This window comes from Hemicordylus capensis, chromosome 1 (assembly GCF_027244095.1).
Source record: "Hemicordylus capensis ecotype Gifberg chromosome 1, rHemCap1.1.pri, whole genome shotgun sequence".
Lineage (NCBI taxonomy): Eukaryota > Metazoa > Chordata > Lepidosauria > Squamata > Cordylidae > Hemicordylus > Hemicordylus capensis.
Genome location: NC_069657.1, coordinates 396,448,676 through 396,470,620, shown reverse-complemented (window position 1 = coordinate 396,470,620; position 21,945 = coordinate 396,448,676). Strand labels below are relative to the sequence as shown.

General features: G+C 46.6%; 1 protein-coding gene across 9 annotated transcripts in view; it reads right to left on the bottom strand.

Moving 5' to 3' along the window:
- SLC29A1 (solute carrier family 29 member 1 (Augustine blood group)) overlaps nucleotides 1-21,945 on the bottom strand; it is a 116,270-nt gene that overhangs the window by 61,930 nt on the left and 32,395 nt on the right. The window contains exon 1 of one of the 9 annotated variants that reach the window (XM_053304437.1): nucleotides 3,286-3,405. The exons of the other annotated variants lie outside the window; for them this stretch is intronic. The gene's annotated coding sequence lies outside the window, so the exon portion shown is untranslated. Of the gene's footprint in view, nucleotides 1-3,285; nucleotides 3,406-21,945 lie in introns of those variants that run through there. 9 annotated transcript variants of the gene reach the window in all.

Sequence of the window (21,945 nt, the reverse complement as noted above, 5' to 3'; positions counted from 1 at the left end):
CCAGCAGTCACCACAGGGCTCCAATGTTTTAGAACCTATGCACCTCTACAGAGTTTTGCAACCGACTTACTTGCAGAATAACTTGCAAGTCTCTTTTTAATCAGATAGCAGAACTTCCTCAAGCTTTAGATGGAAATGGGAAATTGCTCACTGAACTGACCTGATGCAATGGTCCGCTTTGGTATAAAGCAGCTTCATATGCCTACTGATGGAGATAGGTACCTCCTATTGCTGTAGTCACCAGCCACCTAATGGCGCAGCGGGGAAATGGCTTGACTACCAAGCCAGAGGTTGCTGGTTCAAATCCTCGCTGGTATGTTCCCCAGACTATGGGAAACATCTATATCTGGCAGCAACGATACAGGAAGATGCTGAAAGGCATCGTCTCATATTGTGTGGGAGGAGGCAATGGTAAACCCCTCCTGTATTCTGCCAAAGACAACCACAGGGCTCTATGGACGCCAGGAGTCGACAGTGACTCACCGGCACACCTTTACCTAACTTTATCTTTATTGCTGTTGGCACTTTATCAGTCACAGCTGGATTGTATCCAGTTGTATTACTGCTGAAATATCTAGCAACATTTTTGTATGCCTCAGAGGAACAAGGCCTGAAGAGGGACAGTACAGACAGCTGCAAGATTCAAATTCACACAGGGCTGGTTTGAGTGAGGAGGCAGCTGCGACAAACCATCCCCTCCACACACGACTGAGAGAAGGGAATGGTGTGCAAGGAAGGAGAATGGGATGTGCTCATTCACACTGTCTATGGGGAGACCAGCTCGATTGTATTGCCTGAACAGGCCTCATTTGTCCTCTCAAAGAGAAATAGGTATTAGAGCATCGTCTTCTGCATTTAGTGCATGAGAGGAGGCGACACCATTTTTCTTGGTTGTTAATTTGTAATGGAACTGTACATCCACTATTTTCTCATTCATTTATATACTGCTCTTCATCAACCTCGGTTTTCCTGGCATGAACCTGAAGTTGTGCTAGGAGAGTTGGAGCTACGAGTGAAACAAGGTATGCACAAAGGACAAACTTGTAGAGCGGAAAAGAAAACCCCTACTCAGCTCCCATTCATTCCCCTCCTTTTCCCTCATCCCTTTCCTGCCTTGTGCTTCTTTTCTGCCTTGTGCTTCGCTACTGGAACGTCTCCAAGACTCTTTTTGCTGCTCAGAGTTTTGTGAGCAGCTGCAAAAGCACTAAATAACTCACTGCTCTGATCCAATGAAAGAGATCGTTTTGCCTACTCTGTTTCTCTGCTGCTATGTATTTAGCACTGTATGTAGCAGAGGCAGCAAAGACTATAGAAATGACACCTCTTATGTTTGATGGGCATGCAGGGAGTGGGGGAAAGGGAAGTCAGGAACCTAACTATGACGAGTGGCAAACTGGATTGGGCAAAATCAGCTGACATTAGGGGAGCCGGTATAACTAGACCAATGTACTCAGTTAGGAAGTGAATCTGAGATGAGGGCTTTGAAGCCAGAGCATTTGGGGGTCACATTGCACATCTACCCTTCATTTTTCTCATATGGGCAATTCCAAGGGTAACAGAATCTGGCATGTTACCACTTTTTAATGAAACATGCAAAACACATCGGTAACGGAATTGGAATTTTGGGCATTACTTCTGATTCCATCACTGATGTATTTTGCACATTTCAGACATATTTAAGTCTTTACGAGTCTTATACTTTAAAAGTATAATATTTAAGACCTTGTAGAGGATGTTCTCTTGTCATTTAGTATATATAATATCGATCTGACAATTTGTGTATGGCTACAGTCATGGAAAAAGTGGTAATATGCCTGATTCCGTTACCCCTTGAATTGGCCAAGTCTTGATTCCTCCCAACTTGCAAGCTTTTCTCCTCCAGCTCCACCACCCTCAGATCTCCTGCTCCCTTAAACAACTCTGCTCTCACTGTCCCTTATGGCAGTGATTGCCTCCCAGAACAGCTGTATAATGTATTTCCTTTGAAGGAAATAAAATAAACTTATTTCCTTCAAAGCCCTCCTCCAAGTCCACCTGTTCCATAAAGCATTCAGTGAAGCCTAAAGATAAACAAACAAATTCTTCCCCATCTCCGCCTCCAGTTGTCTCTCATGTCAAATTTTAGCATGTCCATTACAGAAATCATTTCTTGGTAGGAAAATGAACTAAACCCATGGCTGGTTCTCACACATGCATATTTATTACATGACGACTCACATGTGTAAATGGGCAACCACAAATACAATACCCAAACTGAATTTTCATATTGCATCACCAGAAGTGTAATGCTTTTCAGTGGAGTTTGTTCAAAACCATTCATGCTGCTAGTCCTCAAGCACAGAAAAATCAAGTGATGCGATATGCATGCATGCACGCACGCACCAGGAGTTTGTACACGTGTGTAGGACGTTCTGCCTGAATGCAGCTCAAAAGCTGCCACTTCCTGTACCTCCGCAGCACAAACTTGTCACATGCCCTTGGGATCCTCTCTTATTTCGCCAGCACAGCATCCCTCCAGCGGCTGTTGCCCATCCTATGTTTCTGATCCCTTTGGGGGCAGGGATCCACTTTTATGTATTTTTATTTCTCCATGTAATCTACTTTGGGAGCTTTTGTTGAAAAGCGGTATATAAATAGTCGTCATCTCCTACAGGCGGGTTTCATGTTGCCGGAACAAGCTCGGAGTCATAACGCGCGAATTGGCCCTTTCTTACTAGTTGATTCAAAGGCAGAGAATGTCTCGCACGCTCCCGAGTTTCCAGGGACGTGAGTCACGGCGGTGTGGGTGGGGGGAGAACGGCAAAGGGTGCTCCCTCTTCGGCATCCCCCTCCCCTCCTTCGGCACTGGGGCATATGCCCTGCAGCTGCTGCCGCCCCTCCTTCTCCCCGCTGCCATCCTTCCAGACCAGTCACTCTCGGGCACTCTACGCGCCAAGTTATAAATACGGAACGTCAAGTGGCGCCAACCAACATAGCGAGGACTCCACGCCCTCTACAAGCACACGCGAGCGGCGGGACACACCAAGCCCGGCGGGGGGCGGCGGCTCTTGGTCTTCCGGCGGCTCGCGCAGTCCGATGCCCAGCCACGTTTCAAGGAGAGTCCACGCTGTGAATTGCAGCCCTAAGCGGCGGATCGGGGTTCCCGCCGTGGCGGCGGCACAAAGTACGGCACATCCTGGGAGAAAGCCGAGCGACTCCTCGGCTTGCCCAGCGGGAGATCCACCCCCCCTAGCCGGTCCAGCCCCGAGAGGCGATCACTGCTGCCCCGGGTCCACCGTCACCCACCTGTTCCGGCTGCTGCTCCCGCTGGCCCCAGCAGCGCGCCGCGCTCTTCTTTCTTTCTCGGCTGGCAGCTCCTCGTGGCTACCGTACTTAGCTCCGCCCCACAAGCCCTCCTATTCCTCCTCCTCTGCCCGCTCGCGTTTTATCTTGCCGAGAGCCAGCCCACCACCCACTTGTTGCCACCTCTCATTTTCCCGCCCGGCCCGACTCCTTGTGTGCCCTGGAGGACCTGGCAACACGTTTCGGAAAGGGGACGCGACGCGGTCACTGACTCAAGCCGCCTGCCTGCCCCCAGCTACTCTACTCCCAGGTTTGAGAAGGAGGATGCTTGCGATCGGCGGGGGTGGGCCGACTGCGGCAGCTCACGCTCAGCACATGCTCAGAGGCACTCTTAATGTTTCCTCCGCTTGTTCCAGGACCGAGCAGTTACATTCTAGGGCAGGGCTGTGCCTTGGCTGGAGTTAAACCGGCAGACCTATGCACACTTGCCTGGCAGGAAATCTTATTGGGAGGCAGGTCAGTGTGATGTGGTTTGTCTCCTGAGCAGAGACCTGCCTAGAATCCCGGCTCAGGCCATAAAGATCAGTAGGTGATCTTAAGAACGGCAGTCAGTCTGTCTGTCTTTCTCTCTCTGCCTCATGATTCTGCTAAAATGTAATTCAAAGATGCCACCTTTGCTCCTTTGAAGAAAGGCAGCACTACTGCAGGTGTGGGTATAAAACTGTGTGATTCATTGCTTTAAAGCCACAAAGTAGTTCACCTGCACCCCAACTTTTGCATAATCCTAAACATTAATTTTTAAAAATGTATTCATCCTGCCATACTACCCTTAACAAGAGCCCCAAAGCAAGCCTAGAAGTCAGTTCAAAGTACAACTATAAAAAGTGTAAGACATTGCTATCAATCCCACACCTTGACATTTTGTACTCAGATCATACTCCTATAGAAAGATTGTGCAAGTATCACAACTTCCTCCAATTCTTTATATAGCAAAGCAGTAAAAAGAGGTTTTGTGTAATCGCCTCAAGCTAGACACGTTCCCTGCACCTTCCCCTCTTGCTGGTAGCACCTGCAGATCACTTTTCTCCTTGCCCCTTTCTCCTAATTAGCATGTATTTCCCTCTGGCTGGCAGCTTTACCACCCCCATTGCCAGCTCTTCTATGCTACCCCTGTGGCTGCCCCTAATGCTGTGCTTTCCCCTCCAAGCCAGACTTTGGGCACAGAGGCACTGCTCCTTTCACTAAAGAACCCAGACCACAAAGTGGGTCACTGGTATTTCCAAACACAGACCAGGCGTGGAGCTGAATCTTAATGAGGCTCGGAGCCTCATGCCAGACACAAAAGGCTCTTCCCTACTTCTTGCTTCATAAACCGCCCGCTGCCCTGAGTGCTTGTTAAACATGTAGGAGGCGATGCCAAGATTTATTCACCATCCCAAAGATTTGCAGAGCATCAAGTTCAAGGGCATGAAAGAGCTGTTAAGAGACAAACTTACTTCTGTGCTGAGAGATGCAGAGAGCAGCTATTTTCTCTCCTCTCAGTTGGGGAAGGACTGCAAGTCAGCAGATGAGTGCATGCTTTGCATGCAGGTTTCAGGTTCAATCCTTGGCATCTCCTCCTGAAAATGGAGAGCCATTGCCACCTTACATAGACAATAATGAGCTAGAATCAGACTATTGTTGTGTATATGACAGGCAGTGATGGGCTGGATGAGGGATAAACTGAGAAGACAGAGGTACTCATTGTGCAGGGTCAGAACTCAGGAGATGAGTTTGATCTGCCAGATATGGATGAGGTCACACTTCCCCAGAAGGAACAGGTACGCAGTCTGGGGGTGCTTCCGGACCCGAGCTTCTCCCAGGTTGAGGCGGTGGCCGGAAGTGCCTTCTGTCAGCTTCAGCTGATATGCCAGCTGCGTCAGTTCCTTGAGATAAACAACCTCAGAACAGTGGTACATATGCTTTTAACCTCCAGGCTGGACTACTGCAATGTACTCTGTGTGGGGCTGCCTTTGTATGTAGTCTGGAAACGACACTTGGTCCAGAATGTGGCTGCCAGGTTGGTCTCTGGGTCATTTCAGAGAGGCCATATTACTCCCGTATTGAAAGAGCTACACTGGTTGCTGATAAGTTTCAGGGCAAAATACAAGGTGCTGGTTATAACCAATAAAGCCCCAAACGGCTTAGGCCCTGGGTATTTAAGATAACATCTTCTTCGTCATGAACCCCATTTTAATGTAATGTGCTGTTAATATATGGCAAGTCATTGCTTAATATCCCTCCTGCCTGAAACTTTGGAGAGCCTCTGCCAGTCAGTGTATATAATACTGAGCTAGATGGACCAATGGTTTGACTTGATATAAGGCAGCTTCCTATGTCCATTGTAACATGATTAGATCTTCTATCAGGAGAAGGGAACCCACCAAGATGTTTGATTTCATGCCAAGCTTTCTGGGGATGCCCAAGAAGAAGAAAGGTATGCAGAAAAAATGACGATTTATCTAATGGTGAATGGTTTCCTTCACCATAAGTAGTGGTCTCAAAGAAGAGGCCATAATACCAACTGGAACCATCAGATTGTAAGGCAAGGCACAGAAGCAATAAAATATCAGTGTAGCTGAAAACTGAATGCTCTATGATTATATAAACACACCAAATCTAATTATTGCAATTAATGTCCTAATAATTATAGCTGGCAAGAACAGTTCAGAATGGGACCTATATCATTCCTGCTGACAGAGTCCAGCATATATTTCTCCCTCCCCTGATCAGAAATCTCAGAAACATATTCCATTGGCAGTACAGAGAGATGCACACCAGTACCTTCCCTTCCATTCACTTGGCACATGGGTCCTTTTCTCATAGTAGGGCAAAGCTTTTCTTGTGATTAACGATGAAGGCTCAAGTGCCCTGGTGTAATGTCATGGCATACGTTCAAGTGCCGTGACAGCCTAGGATCGCATCACTTACAGTGGAACAAAACTGCTGGAACCTTGGTGTGGATGGAAAGGCAGAGCAAGTCACACCTGGTTAAACATTGTGCAATTAACTAGTCTGTGTTTGCATGGGTGGCATGGGGATAAAAGGCAGCTCACCTGCCTACACAGTGACTTCTCATCCACTTAAGGGCCTTTACTCATCAGGACTAATAAGAATCACCTGCAACTTTCCCCAGAAGTAGTTTTGCTCTGTGGCAATTGCCCATTCAGACTGAAGGGCAAGGCTTCAGGAACTTTGCAACCAGAGTGCCCAAAGACTTCTATCTGAATATACTGTGCAAACTGGACAAACTTGCATCCCTGCTTAATTTGCACACTTTACCTGTAGCTCATTGCCATTAATTGCAAGAGATTTTTTCAGTGAATGGATCAGTTCTATTTATTTGCACCTGTTTCCTGCTTCTCTGATCTAGGATATCAGAGTGGTTTACCAGAATTCTGATGGGCAGTGTGTACCTTCTGAGATGTCAGACATTTGCAAGTACTGTATCTCAACCCAAACAGTCCTCTTGGCAGCAATAACGCTACCTTGTTTTACATACATATCACATGGAACAGACCCCCCAGGAGAGCCCTCAAGTACCCTTGGTAAGAAAAAAAGCAGAGGAATCACTGTTTGTGAAAAAAACATTAGTCTTACCTTGAAGGGTTCTTTTTCATAGTTGAGGAGGCCATCCTTAACACTGGGTTGTGTACTGAGCATGCTCCAACAGACAGGACCTGACCTTCTGAACCATAGGTGAGGCTAGCTTCCTGCCTGAAAGGTGGCAAATCCCCAGTTCCGGGACTGTTGTGCCAAACAATAACACGAAAAAACAAACAGCAAGTATTACATATATACTGAACTGAAAACCACAAACAAAACAGGCAATGCTAGAATCAAAGAGGCAGAAGAAAACACGGGATAAGATACTACAAAGCTGAAACCCCTGGGAGTCGCCATCTCCAAAATAAGCAATCCCCACCCAGATGGTACGAAAACATACCAGTAGATTCCTAGAGTGGGTCAGATGGCCTCCTCAGCTATGAAAAGGAACCCTTCAAGTTAAGACCAACATTTCTTTTTCCATAGTTGAGGAGGTCATCTTTAACACTGGGACATGCCCAAGCTGGAAAAGAATATGGGAGGGAGACTAGGTAGACGCATCATACCACTTGCTGCAGGATCGTGCAACTTAATGCCACCTTAGCAGAGTGGAAAGAGATTTTGTAAAGTTTAATGAAAGGCATAATGGAAGACCATGTAGCTGCCCTGCATATTTCCAACAGCAGGGCATTGGCTGAAAATGCCACAGAAGTAGCAGCACTGCTGGTATAATGGGCAGTGATTCCCCTAGGAACGGAAAGATTAGAGGTCTCATAAGCAATCGTAATGCAGGGTTTTATCCATCTGTACAAGGTAGCTTTAGACACCTTATTACAGAGATGACTGATGAAATGAAACAAACAGAGAGTCAGAGTGTCTAGTGGTCTTAGTTCGTCGGATGTAAACATGGAGAGCACTGCGTACGCCCAAAGTATGTCAGATTTTTTCCTTAGGATGGGCTGGAGACAGATAAAAGGAAGGGAGGACTATATCCTGAGAATGGTGGCCGTCAGAGTTGGTTTTTGGTAGAAAGGTAGGATCTGTCTTCAGCACCACGGCATCTGGCTGGAAGATGCAAAGCTCTTCCAGACTGAGAGAGCCCCCAGTTCAGAGACTACACGCAGATTGACTGCTGTGAGAAAGAGCATTTTTATAAGAGAGGAGCTTCAAGGAGCTGTCTGCCAGGGTCTCGGAGGGAGGTTGAGTGAGTGCATTAAGCACCTTGTTCAAGCTCCATGATGGGAATCTATGGACTGGAGGAGGAGCCAAATTGGAGGCACCCTTGAGGTTGAGAAACTGTCGTAAATGGGGGTGCAAATGGGAGGATGCCCTAGCTGAAAGTCTGAGAATGGAAGAAAGGACGGATGTCTGGCGTTTAAGCGTGTTGGGACATAACCCCATATCTAACCCCGACTGTAAGAAGGCTAGAACCTCGGAAATGCCTGCAGATAGTGGATGAACTGCCTTCCTGCAAGCCCAGCAAGAAAAGGCCACTCAGGTTGCCTGATAAATACGATTAATTGAAGGTCGCCTAGATGCAAGAATAGTATTCTATACAGCCTTTGAGTACCCCTTCTTGGCTAAGATGGAACGTTCAATTTCCAGGTGCAGAGTCAGAGCTACTGAGGATCTGGATGGAGGAGCTGCCCTTGTGACAGTAGATCTGGCTGCAGAAGGACCTGCCATGGCTGATTGACCAAGAGGTTATGAAGATCCAGAAACCAAGGCCTTCGAGGCAATGAGGTGCGATCAGAATGACCTCTGCCCATTCTCTGCGAAGCTTTTGAAGTACCTTGGCAATTGTTGCTGTTGGAGGAAAAGCATACAGAAGGCCAGGGGACCACGGGACCATGAGGGCATCTGTCGTCTCCGCCTGGGGGAAAAGAACCTGGTGAAGAATCTGGGAAGGAGGCAATTCTGGGGAGATGCAAAAAGGTCCATGTCGGGGGCCCTGAAGCGCCTTGCAATCTGTTGAAACACCGGCAGGTGTAGTGACCATTTGGTTGGATCTATGCTTTGGTGACTGAGCCAGTCGGCTTGCAAATTGGCCATGCCCTGCAGATGTTCCATCGTGATGGACACAAAGTGAAGTTCCACCCAATGAAAGAGCTTGTCCGATTCCATCATCAGAGGAAGTGGTCTGGTGCCGCCCTGCCGATTGATGTGTAATTTGGCTGTCACGTTGTCTGTGCACACCAGAATGTGAGCCTTCCGGACTAGAGGGAGGAATTTAATTGGGGCAAGTCGAACTGCACAAAGCTCGAGCCAATTTATGATGTGTGTCGCCTCCCTGGTTCGCCAAATGCCCCAACCTGACAGGTTTGTGTTGGCAGTGACAATCCTCCATTCCAGAGGAGTCAGAGGGAGCCCTAGATCCAGTGCTGGCGATAGTTGAGATAGTTGGGGCAAGAGGGATCTCCCTGTGTGCAAAAGCCATGATGTCCTCTTGGAAGGAAAGCAAGAGCCGTTGAAGGGGGCGAGAGTGCCAGCAAACCCATGGTTTACACTCTAGACAGGCAATCATGAAGCCTAGTAGTTGAGCCATACATACATAAGCCTTTATTACGGTCAGAGACTAGCATAAAATTACACATTAAATGAAGGTAATACTAGAGAAAGGTTACACGTTGATAGAGGTGATTGCAAATATGATGGTAGCTATTGTGAAAAGGCAAGAATTTAAAATAATTACAATTTAAAAGAAACAAGCTACACTGTTAAGAAACTAAAACCGCTAAACATAATAAAATGCATAGGAAGGATAAAAGGGGAATTTAAATAGTAATAGAAATATAGCTGAAAGTAATTACATATGTGGTTAAAAGCTAAAATTAAAATTAAGATTGGTTAAAACTATAATGGTTACATAAATTAGACTATTACTAGAAGTGGTAAAGTTACACTAAATTACACTAAGTAGTAGAGTACACTAAAATACACTAAGTGGTGAAATTACACTACATTAATCTAATAAAATATTATGCACTGCCATAGCACAAGTTGTATGATACAAAGAATATGGAGGCGAGTGTTATCAGGAATCAGATTAGGGGAGCCCATTAGCTATCATCTTTTGCTGGATGCCAATCACAGCCACACAGAACTTGGCAACGATCTTTGTGGGGGGAGGGGGTTTAGAGTCAGATAGCAGCAACTGAATATAGAAGTGACTTGTAGGACCCAGAAGCTTTTTCAGCAGTGGAGAAATAAGGGCGGCCCAAATGTCTCTGTAGAACAGGCAGTATAGAAGGACATGCTCAGTGGTTTCAATTTGTTCTGAGCCGCAGGGGCTTAATCGCTCTGCATACGATAGTTGAGCCAAAAGCGTCAGGTCTGCAGACTTGCTCTGGATGAGTGGGCGAATTAACAGTGAGATCTTCTTCTTCCAATCTTATGGTAGGGAAACCAGCCTGCATGCTGTATCAAAGCATGCCCCGAGAAGGCAAGTAACTGTTGAGAAGGCAAGACTTTTCTGATAGTTTATCAGGAACCTGTGATCCCCAAGAGTCCTCAGTGTAAGCCTGGGCCTGCTGGAGGGAAGAAGCTCAAACCAGAAAACCTTTCAAATATTGGTGTATCTGGACTCCCAGTGAGTGTTCGCAGGTGCGCTATTGGTGCAATAATGATTTTTGAGAACACCCTCGGTGTGGAGGAGAGACCAAAGGGAAGGGCCAAATACTGGTAGTGGGATCCATTGTAACAAAAACGAAGGTACCTGCGGTGAAGGGGAAGGATGGGAATGTGTCAGGATGCTTTGGACAGGTCTGTTGACGCCAGGAAGTCCCTTTGACCTATTGCCTCCTTGATTGTATGAAGAGAGACTCCATTCGAAACTAACTTTTCTTGATGAAGCAGTCAAGGTGCCTTAGGTTGAGGACCTCCCTCCAAATACCATCTGTTTTGGGGACTAAAAATAAAAGAGAATAAACGCCAAGCCATAACTCCATCAATGATACAGGTTTGATTGCTCTGATCAAAAGGTGGTGATGAATGGCCTCTTCCATCCAAAGATGTTTGGTCGGATTCCCGTGTAAGGGAGTCAGAATAATGTGCTTGTGAGGAGGAGAAAGAAAGTCCAGAGAATAACCATTGGCTATGGTAGCAAGAACCCAATGGTCTTGTGTACTGGCTTCCCACTGAGGGTAGAAGTGGAGAAGCCTGCCCCCTACTGGTGGGTAGTAATTGCTTACTCTGGGATTGGGAGGTCGCAGAGGAGAACTGGTGGTTCCTGCGCCCCCTGGAAATTCTACCTCCCCGTTGTTGCCACTGATTGTGCCAGGTATGACTATAGGTGGAAGAACAGTTATCTCTGCACTGATGGAAGGAGGATCTGGGAGAGTTCCGAAAGGATGGTAGGTAGGTAGGAAGGGCCTACAAAAATCTCCCCGAGGCGTAGGTAAAGCCTTTTCTTTATCTTTAATTTCCACTAAGATAGGATTAAGGGCTTCTCCGAAAAGCTAGGGATTGGAAGAGGGGGAAGGGATTGGAAGAGGGGGAAGCAGCTAGGTTGATTCTAGATTTATAATCCACATTCCAGTGTTTCAACCACAGAGATCTGCAAACAGCCACTCCAGCAGCCATAGATGGTGATGCGTACTGAATACAATTCAAAATAGAATCAGCCATAAGGGCTGCCGCCTTAGCCAACTTGTTGAGGCTTGACAGAGTTTAGTATTCTCAGGAGGAACTTGCTGAGCTAACTCTTTGGTCCAAAAAACCTAGGACCAGGCAAAAATAGAATTTGTGGTGGCTGGTTTGATGACAGTGGCTGCCACTGTGTGACTCTTACGAAGTGACAAATCAGATTTATGTTCTTCTGGTGTTCTCAACTGTTCCTTCCCCTCCTTAACCACCAATGCCCCAGACACCAGTTGGGCTACTGAAGGGGCTGCTATAAGAGAAGAAACATCATGAGGCAGAATATATAGCTTCCTAACAGAACTGTTTAAAGGTTTGGTGGATGCAGGAGCAGACCACTCAGCCAAAATAACTTCCTTAAACAATCTAGGGAAAGGCACTACCAACATTTGGCCTGAGGAGGAGGGAAAAACATTTTGATCCAGGGAAGACAGTTCCAAAGGAGTGTCCGCAGGTGCCACATCATTAATTGCGCATCTTGCTTTGGCCAGAAGGACCTCAAAATCTGAAGAAGAGAACAAGCATGTGGAGGCTGGTAAGGTGGAAGGAGCAGCCTCATCTGAAAGTTCTCCCTCATCTTTCTCTTCAGAGGACACATTATTATCGCTCAAAGTCGCCCTCTTGTTTGGTCCAGGTATATCAGACTGAGAGTCCTCAGAATGATGGATAGGAACAACGGGTACGGTATTAGCTGGGACTGCTGGGACCCAGCAAGGAATCGGCCAAGCTGTAATAATCCGATTGGCATTAGGAGAGACTGGAGTGGAGGCAAGGATGGGGGTGGTCTTAGAAGGCGGGGAAACAGCCCTGCGAGGGCGCTTGGGCTCCCTGCGTGGACTGCACTCTGAAGAGGAGGAGGAGGGAGGCCTGCTGCGTTTGCCCCCTTATGGCCAGAATAGATCACCCCCTTTCTGAGACAGGAATGGCCCTCCTTGCAGGGCTGGAGGCAGGGGAGGATGACCAGTCTGGATGGGTCAGAGCCCTGGGAACCAAGGGGGTGGGGGAGGTGGATTTGAGCAGGAATCTCAGCACGGGGGTTGGAGGGGGAGACATGGTTTTCATAATAGCGCAGCACTGCCCGGCAATAAAATATTGCAGCCATGCAGCAACATCGAGAGGAAAGGGAACCTTGTTGGGCAAGGGCACCCTACTCACGATCTCTGTAGGTAGACTTGGGCCCGTGGGCACCGCTGGCTGTAAACTCTCCACTGCCTGAGTAAGGTTGGAGCGTGGCTGTGGAGGAGGCGGAGAGGCCGGCGCCTGAGAAGCTGCCAGGACAGAGCTATCGGGCTGATGTTGCGGCGGTAGGAGCAGCAAGACCAGCTCCTGCTCAAGTGGGAGCGGCTGCTCAGTTGGTGGAGCTGATGGCAAGGGCTCTGTAACTGGAATTGGCTGCCCCAAAGGCAGCGGAGTGGTAGGTGGAACAATCATTTCGAGTACCGCAACAGCCGCCTTGTGCACCGCAGGAACAGGCACCATAATGGGACCCATGGAGGGAGGCGGGAGCTCAATAGCCTCTGATGCGGGAGGCAAATGGCGAGGAAAGCACTCCTCGCAAACCGCCTAAATTAAGAGGCATTCACTGAGCCGGGGAGTCGCCGAGGACTTGTGGCCCTTGCAAAGCTCGGCACTCCCCTTCTTGGTCTCTTCTGCATGGCACATCTTTTGTGGCTTTTTTGTGCATCTTTTTGTCTTTCACCAAGCATGGAGCAGAGATGGCCAGGGGGTTAATAGTGGAGCGTTCCCAGTGCAAAGAGGGGGAGCGAACTTGCTGTGACCCCAGTTGCACATGTGAGGAAGAACCTCCCCGAATATCAGGGCACAGACCCTCAGAGAGGGAGCCCTCCAGTAAAGCTCCTGCATGGGAGCAGTTCATAGTGCCAATAAGTGGCTGTAAACTCTCCTCCACAGAAAACAGGAAGCAAACGCCAAACAAACCTTACAAATGCCAACGAGCCAAATTGAGAAAGGAAAAAATGGTTTCGATTCAATTTATAAAAAATAATAATGCAAACAGGCAACTTCCTTCCCCTTCTGGCACAGAAGGGTGTGGGGGAAAGGAAAGAAAGAAAAAGCTAGCCACAGGGGGAAAAAGAGCAAGGAGCTCCTCAGTAGCCCTGTGTTCTGAAGCAAGACAAGACTGGGATTGGGGACTTGCCACCTTCCAAGCAGGAAGCTAGCCACGCCTACAGTTCAAAAGGTCAGGTCCTGTCTGTTGGAGCATGCTCAGCACACAACCCAGTGTTAAGGATGGCCTCTTCAACTATGGAAAACAGTAGGCAACCTCCTATCCAAGTACTGGCCAGTCCCAGACCTGCTTAGTTTCTGCAAGGTTGCTGCATCATGCATTTTCAGAACATATCTTGGCATCTGGATGTTGATCTTGCAGCTGTGTAACGGCTTTGCCAGGTACTTAAATGAGCTGGGGCCAATAAGGCCTGCCTCGGGCACCGTTTTGACCTTGCCCTCCCATTAGTATCTACTACGATGATGATGGATATTTATACACTGTTCTTCAACCAAAATTCCCATAGTGGATTACATAGAAAAACACATAAATAAGATGGTCCCCTGTCCCCAATGGGCTCACAATCTAAAAAGAAACAAAAAGGTAGATACCAGCAACAGCCACTGGAGGTGCTGAAGTTGGACAAAGCCAATTGCTCTCCCCCTGCTAAATATAAGAGAATCACCACTTTAAAAAGGTGTCTCTCTGCTCAGTTAGCTGTTCCGTTATGGCAGAGTCACCTTGTATGCCCTTTTAAAATTATTTATTGTGCCTCCTCCACAACCCCCTGCTGCCACTCAGATTTTCTCTTTTGTAGCAGCAAAGCAACTGTGCATGTTTTTCATTTTACCTCCCTCCTCCAATGCCACCACAGCCTCCACCTCATTTAGCCCAGCAGTAAGCATTGCTGCTGGGCACAGATTGTAGGGCCGCTGAAGAGAGCTCACAGCCTGGGAACTCCACTTTTCCTTCTGGGCTGCCAAGGGAGCCCACAGATCGCCAGAGCAAGGCCACTACCCTAACAGAGAGTCCCCCAGGCCCACCACTCAAGGAGAATCCACAGCCCCTCAGGCCTGCCTCTTCCTTCAAAGTCTTCCAACATAATGTAGGGCAGGGATCTTCAACATTGGGCCCCCAGATGTTCTTGGACTTCAACTCCCATAATCCCCAGGCCCAGTGGCCTTTGGCTGGGGATTATGGGAGCTGAAGTACAAGAACATCAGGGGGCCCAACGTTGAAGATCCCTGATGTAGGGAATTTGTTGCCACGGGATATGGTAATGGTTGTCAGCTTGGATGGCTTTAGATGGGGGTTAGACAAATTCTATCAATGGCTTCTAGTCTTGATGGCTATATGTTATTTCCAAGTTCAGAGGCAGTAAATCCCCGAATGCCAGTTGCAGAGGAATAATGGCAGGAGAGGGGTGGTCTGCCTTCATCTCTGGCCTGTGGGCTTACCAGAGGCATCTGGCAGACCACCTTGGGAAACAGGATAAGAACATAAGAACAGCCCTGCTGGATCAGGCCCAAAGCCCAATAAGTCCAGCATCCTGTTTCGCACAGTGGCCTAGCAAATGCCGCTGGAAGCCACAGGCAGGAGCTGAGGGCATGCCCTCTCTCCTGCTGTTACTCCCTGCAACTGGTACTCAGAGGCATCCTGCCCTGGATGCTGGACTAGATAGGCTTTGGTTGGCTTGATCCATCAAGGCTCTTTTGTTCTTACATTGATGTGCACCCTAATGAAAAGGGGGAGGGATGGACAGAGCAGCTTTTCTTCATTTCCTCTTTCTCTACCAGAGCAAAAGAGGAAGTAAGAAGGTGGCACTCCAACGGCCCCTCCCCCTTTTCATTACAGCTTGACTTGGAAGGAGGACAGGACACAGAGGTGGTGATGACAGCGGGTACCTGTGTACCATCAGCCACTGTCTCCTCTATATTCAAACAAAGTCAGGGGCTGGGATGTTGGAGATCCAGGGAACCCAGCAAGACATCTGTGGCACATCCCCCAGGGCTAAGCACCACCCATGAAGTATGAGTATGAAGCAGATGTCCTGCTGTTTCCTCCACCCTAGAAGCCTTCTCATCTTAATAGACATGGTCGAAGGCCTTCTCAGATAGTTTCTGAGTCATGAGATCTATTCACTCTTTTCAAAGCTGTTAGGCAATTGCACAGCTTGGTAACAAGAGATACAACAATGGAATATTAGGATAGACATTCCTGTACCAGAAAAAGCACAAGGAATCTAAATTCTGAGAACAAAAGCAGAACCAGAACAAGTCCCAGTACTTCTGTCGACTTAACTATTGGCCTTTCCTTATGAAATGAAATTGCTTTTTGTCAAAGGCAGGATTTTAGCTTGAGTATCACCAGCCACCAGTGCAGCCAAGGGATGGACTGGTATTCTTGGAAATCCTCCACTGAAGCTAGGCATGGGTGGAAATGTCCCAAGAGAGATATTTAAAATACCGTGATATCAATCATCCATGATTTCCATTCATAATGCAAGAAAATAATGCAGAAAGTGTTATTTATGGATCTGAGGGTCAGTGATGTAAAAAGAAGGAAATACAGTATTTGCTCGAAAAGATTATGATCAAGGAAATACCCATTATGAAGGATGGTCTCCGATTAGGTTGGAAAAAAGAAGGAAACACAGTATTTGCCCAAAAAGATTATGATCACTATTGTCTTGGTACACGTAAAAGCACTTTTAATCCTCAAAGCATGAAAAGTCGTCATCTCGCTTGCAAGTCATACATAAACTTCCAAGAAAAGGAATTAATCAATGCAAAATCATGGCTTGAAATCCATTAGTGCTAAAACTTCAGCTGCTTTGTGAAGTGAAGCTTCAGATTACTGGGAATAAACCTATCAAATGGTTCTGCTGTTAAGGTGATTGGGGTCTGAGATTTGAGAAAGGAATGTCACCATTCCTTAAGGCAGGCCTTGAAACGTTTTATTTGGATCTAGGAGCCAGCTAATGGACACTTGACAGAATTATCAGTAATGGGCATTGTGGAAGGGGAGAGTCAATTGGCTTCTCTTTAAGCCCTTTACAAGTAACAAACTCAGACGAGAAACAGGGCTGTCTGGGGGTAAATAAAGATTTTTATTAAATAACTCTACCACTACATATTATAGTCTAGGCGCCATGGCTTCCTGGTACCTGGGATTTGCCAAGGCCTGCCTCAAGAGTAAGTTGGTTTAAAATGGGAGCCAATAGTTAGGACACATCTAAATATTCCAGAGAAATCTCTGGAATAGGGGAACCCATCACAGCCTGGCCTCCACACACCAAGAGGAATGGCCAGTATAAGAGGGGTGTGTGTATACATAGTTCTATTTATACCTTTGCAAATAAAACAAATATTACTAATCACACCATAGGGCTCTTCTCACAACCATTTATTGGGTAAGAGAAGCCTCCTACTCTAGTCTGCGAGGTGTGTACGCTCTGGTTTTCTGCTTGTGTCTGTGGTAAAAACAAGGTCGAAGGCACCAGCAGTGGTGCACATAGGTAATTTTGGACCAAAAGGCCTTTGGAACCAACCCACCCACAGATGATGATGAAGTTAATCATCATCTCCCTGCACACACATACACACAGTCGTTTTAACATGTGGATTCTTGAGGGAAAACAGCAACTGAACTTACAATAATGTAAGTATATAAAACAGGTATATTTAAACAAATATGTATTAGACACATTTCAACACGCAACTTCACATATTCCCATTCCACACATTTCTTTCCCTACTCCCCCCCATCTCTAAAGCACTCAGCACAGGTCACAGTCACACTCAGCCACCCGCCACAGTGCGGGCCAGCAGCACAGCGTGGTGATCACACTACCCAGGGCAAACCGAAGAGGATTCGAGGGGCCCCAGGGGGTGCAGAGGCCCTGGACTTTGGTCCAGAAGTCCATGGGGCAAAAGCGCCACTGGCCACCAGTACTGATTGTCTGCTGGACGGCAGCTTGCTCGGATGGCTTCCTGCCCTACCTGCCTCGTTAAGGACCTGGGGAGAGATGGGGATTGGCTGGGTAGGATGGAGCCCTCTGACCCAGCTGCTGCTTAGCACATGAACACTGCTGGCACTTCCAGCCTTGTTTTCAGCACGTATATGAGCAGAAAATGGGAGTGCTCACAGCCCCTGGTTGTGGGTAGGAAGTCCAGATGACCACTAGAAGAACCAACCTTACAAGTGAGTAACCTGTAGTTCTCCTACCCTATTCCTAATCATATGAACGAGTCTCATAAGTTTCAGGAGCCTCTCCTTCAAAAGGAAACTATCCTGTTAATGATATCCTGAAACGTCTCCTGCTTGCAGAAGCGAGGAGCCTGCAGCACAGAGTGGTTTAAAAAAAAAAAAATCAGAAGCATCTAGGTGAGTGGGGGGAGGGCATTCCCTTGGACAACTGGATCCACGCAGCACATCCCCATCCTTGAAAAAGAACTTGACAGCACTTGGGACTAATTAATTAACTCCCTCCAACCTCTTAATGGGTTAATCATTCAGGGATCTTGTGGCAATATGCCTTAAAATGAGATTTCAAGGCATCAGAACTGCTCACAGCTGCCCTGCTAACTGGGCAAAGACACACCTTTTAGAGTGGTGGCTCTACATTTTGGAACAACTGCTCCTAACCAGCAACCAACACAGCATTTCCTCCCAGTGTTTGCTGGAGTCTCTCTTCTAACTTCAAAATAAAATAAAATAAAATAAAATGTGAGCCCCTTTGGGACAGGGAAACACCATCTTCTTTCTGCTACGGAAACTGCATTGTGAACTGTGTTGTTGATAAGCAGCCACAGCAAATCCTTGAAAATAAATCCCATGGAAAGACAACAGGACTTGCTTCAAGATAATCAATTTAGGACAGAAGTGCAAAATACTCTAAAATTCACTCTGCAAGCTGCAGCCTCTAACCCAGGGCTGCACAAATGTGGCTCTGCTACAGCTGTTAGACTACAACTCCCATCATCCCTATTGACCACTATGGCTGGGGATAATGGGAGTTGTAGACTAGCTGCTAGAGGGCTGAAGTGCATTTCTGCTCTAGCAGAATCCAAACTCAGGAATGAAAAGAAACTGGCAGAAATGAAATCAGAAGAAAATCATCTCAGGATTTCACTTCAGCCTTTGTTTATTGTGAATATTCCCTTTCTAGTAATGCAGGTCACTACACAAAAAGGGAATTGTGGTGGAAGAAACTGACTGTCAACTCTGTGATGGGACCTCTGATGCAAACATTCTGCCAGGCATTATGCCTCATGTGCGAGAGATTTTTTAAGACACAAGATGCGTTAAGTAACACGAATACCCTGTGACTCCACCTAAGCCAAACACATACGTGTATCCTAGCTTGAGAACAAGAGGCTGTTATGTCAAATGCAGCTCAAATAATATTTGATTCAAAACACACACCCAAAAGGTCAAAGGGCATAAGTTAAATTTACTCAACGCTAAACATAGTTTCCAAGGAAGAGGGAATTATTTAAACAGGCAAATGTGTTGCCTGTAACAAAACATGGTGATTAGGATTGTATGTAGAAAACAAATCACATCTTTACTTTTACAGTTTTACCCGATACATTGTACCCTGAACTGCAATGCCATGAAGTTAGATATCACTAGACTTCAGGTCCTACCACAAAGTAGGGAGAGAGGGCAAAATTGGAAAGAAATGGGAAATCCGTGGTTTGAGAACTGATGATTTCTCTTTACTTCTAAAAACAGCCCTGGGAGCCTGTTAATTCAATCCAGGAGGCAGTGCTGAGAGAGGGAGTTCCCAGATCCAAATCCCCCCCCCGCCCCCCACACACCACAAAGCTATTAGTCCCACTGAGGAATAAATACAATTTATTGTGGCTGAAGATGGGGGTTGTAGTTCAACCACAGCTGGAGACCTAAAGTTGCCCACCTCTGCCCTATACCAGCCACATGCAAGCCTCACTTGCAAACGCTTGTGGAGTGACCTGCTCTTATTGCCGAGACCTTTGCAGCCCAGTATCTGTCATCCCAAATTCATTCAGGACCATTTCCCCAAATGTTTCTGCTGTCATGAGCTCATCCCACAGCCCAGCCACTGTGAGCTGGGTGCCAAGGGGTCATTCTGCCTACAAAGGATTCCAGAACAGAGAAAGTAGAAACCCTCCGGCCATTAGTGTCCCATTAGCCAGGGAACAAGGCCATTAAAATCAGCCAAGCAAAACATTCTGGCACAAAAAGGCTGCTAGCTGCATTATCCAGATACTCTCACTAGTTTCTTGCCCTTGCACCACTGAAGTCAGATCACTGTCCCAACTCTAAGTATACAAGAGAGGTTAAGATCACCTAAACCAGGGATTCTCAACATTGGGCCCCCAGATGTTCTCGGACTTCAACTCCCTTAAACCCCAACCAAAGGCCACTGGGGCTGGGGATTATGGGAGCTGAAGTCCAACAACATCTGGGGACCCAATGCTGAGAATCCCTGACCTAAACTGTTCTGCCAATAGGGAGTTCAAGTGTGAAGGTACTATCCAACATCACTTAGCACAGGATTACCCTTATTTCCAAAGAAGAAGAAGAAATGCAATGATAGATGCGCTAATTTAAAACAGCCTTTTGATAACAGACCATTAGCCCAGGCAAAAGCTCTGTTGATCTTAGAAAGCTAGACTAAATCCTTCTTCCTGACAACTATTTTCCTATGTACAGGGAATTCTTGTTTTGTATGGAGGCACATTTATCATGCACAACTCCTCCTGCAGACTGAAGCAATATATTCCAAACACGGGTTTACCCTACTTCAGCTTTTCCCCCTTAAGAACCAAGTTATTAGAATTTCTTTTCTAAGAACCAAGTTCATGGTTAGGAAGTTCTGCTTTATCTGATTTAGCAGGAATTAGCAACCTGTTCAACTCCACCACAAGAATGGGCCATAACGAGAATGATGAGATACAGGAGACCTGCCCTTTTTTGTATCTTCAATAATTGGGTAGTAGGGAGAATTTCAACAGAGCAGATTGTCATACAAGGGTGAGGAAAACTCTCCTACTCCATATAATGGAGAATTTCCTCTTCTGTACAGCTATTAAAGGTGAAGGAGCCCTCTCTCCTGCATCTGCATAGGATTTTTCAGTTCTACACATAATGTTATGAGATTGCCCTAGAAATTTCAAAAGCAAACTATGATACCTTTGGAATTAGTGTTTTATTCAATTTCTTGTGGTCCTTTCCCATTTATTTAATTTCTTTTATTGTTAGATTTTTATTTATTTAAAATATTTCTATACCACCCAAAACCTGCGTCTCTGGGCGGTTTACAATTAAAATCATTTAAAACATTACATCAATTAACAATTAAAATCATTTACAATATTAAAAACATTTAAAACCCAGTATTAAAATTATTTAAAACTATAAATCTAATTAAAAGCCTGGGTGAATAAATGTGTCTTCAGTGCCTTTATAAAAGTTGCCAGAGATGGGGAGGCTCTTATTTCAACAGGAAGCGCATTCCAAAGTCCAGGGGCTGCAACAGAGAAGGCCCATTCTCGAGTAGCTGCCAGACGAACTGGCAGCAGTTGCAGGCAAACCTCTCCAGATTATCTTAGCAGGCAGTGGGGCTCATGGTGAAGAAGATGTTCTCTTAAATGCCCAGGGCCTAAAAGCTGTTTCGGGCTTGGTAGGTAATGACCAGCACCTTGTATTTTGCCCAGAAACATATAGGCAGCCAGTGCAATTACTTCACAGGAGTCATATGGTCTCTCCTAGATGACTCAGAGTCCAACCTGGCTGCTACGTTCTGAACCAACTGCAGTTTCTGGACTACTTACATAGGCAGCCCCACATAGAGTGCATTGCACTAATCCAGCCTAGAGGTTACCAGCAAATGTACCACTGTTTTGAGGTTGTTCTTAAGAAACGGATGCAGCTGGCATATCAGCTGAAGCTGATAAAAAGCACCTCTAGCCACCACCTCAACCTCGGACATCAGGGAGAGGTCCAGATCCAGAAGCACTCCCAGACTGTGTACATGTTATTTCCGGGGGAGCGCGACCCTATGCAGAACCAGCAGATCAAAATCATCTCCCGGGTTTCGACCCCGCACAATGAGTACCTCCATCCTATCTAGATTCAGCCTCAGTTTGTTATCTCTCATCCAGCCCATTACTGCCTCCAGGCAAGCGTTTAGGGAGGTTTTGCCTTGTCCTGATGATGTTGACATGGAGAAATAGATTTGGGTGACATCAGCATATTGATAACACCCTGCACCAAATCCCCTAATGATCTCTCCCAGCGGTTTCATGTAGATGTTAAACAACATCGGAGACAATACAGAGCCCTGAGGGACACCATAGGAAAGAGTTCAGATTCTGAAGAACATCAGTCTCCAAGGGACACCATCTGGAACCTGCCCGAAAGGTAGGAGCGGAACCACTGCA